This window comes from Callorhinus ursinus, unplaced genomic scaffold (genome assembly GCF_003265705.2).
Source record: "Callorhinus ursinus isolate GAN/ISIS: 27379988/994484 unplaced genomic scaffold, GSC_fseal_2.0 scaffold16, whole genome shotgun sequence".
NCBI classification, from domain to species: domain Eukaryota; kingdom Metazoa; phylum Chordata; class Mammalia; order Carnivora; family Otariidae; genus Callorhinus; species Callorhinus ursinus.
Window position 1 is genome coordinate 38,964,674 of NW_027397078.1, and position 378 is coordinate 38,965,051.

A 378-nucleotide genomic window follows, 5' to 3' on the forward strand; every position below is an offset into this window, starting at 1 on the left:
GGGGGGGGGGGGGCCGCGCTGGGCACAGGGAAAGGACCGCCAGGCTGAAGCACGTTGTCTTCGCGCCAGGGGTGTCCCGGAGCGACGGGTCTGCTTACTGCGTAGATGGGCGCTCACGTGCAGGGCACCCGCGGGGCTCAGGAACAGCAGGGGCCAGGGGCCTGTCAGGGTGGACCCGCTGCCTGCCTGCCCCGCTAGAGTCTGCACCCCTGATGCGGAAGGGCCGAGTTCTGCTGCCCCTCGTAAACCCCGGGCCACCGGGGCGTGCGCGCGACGATGAACGCTTCATAAAGGCTTGAGCCAGTCAACCGGTTCGAAACGAAATTAGTAAGGCAACCAGAAGCCAAAGCAGGCCCATGAATTAGTAAAAAAAAGAAA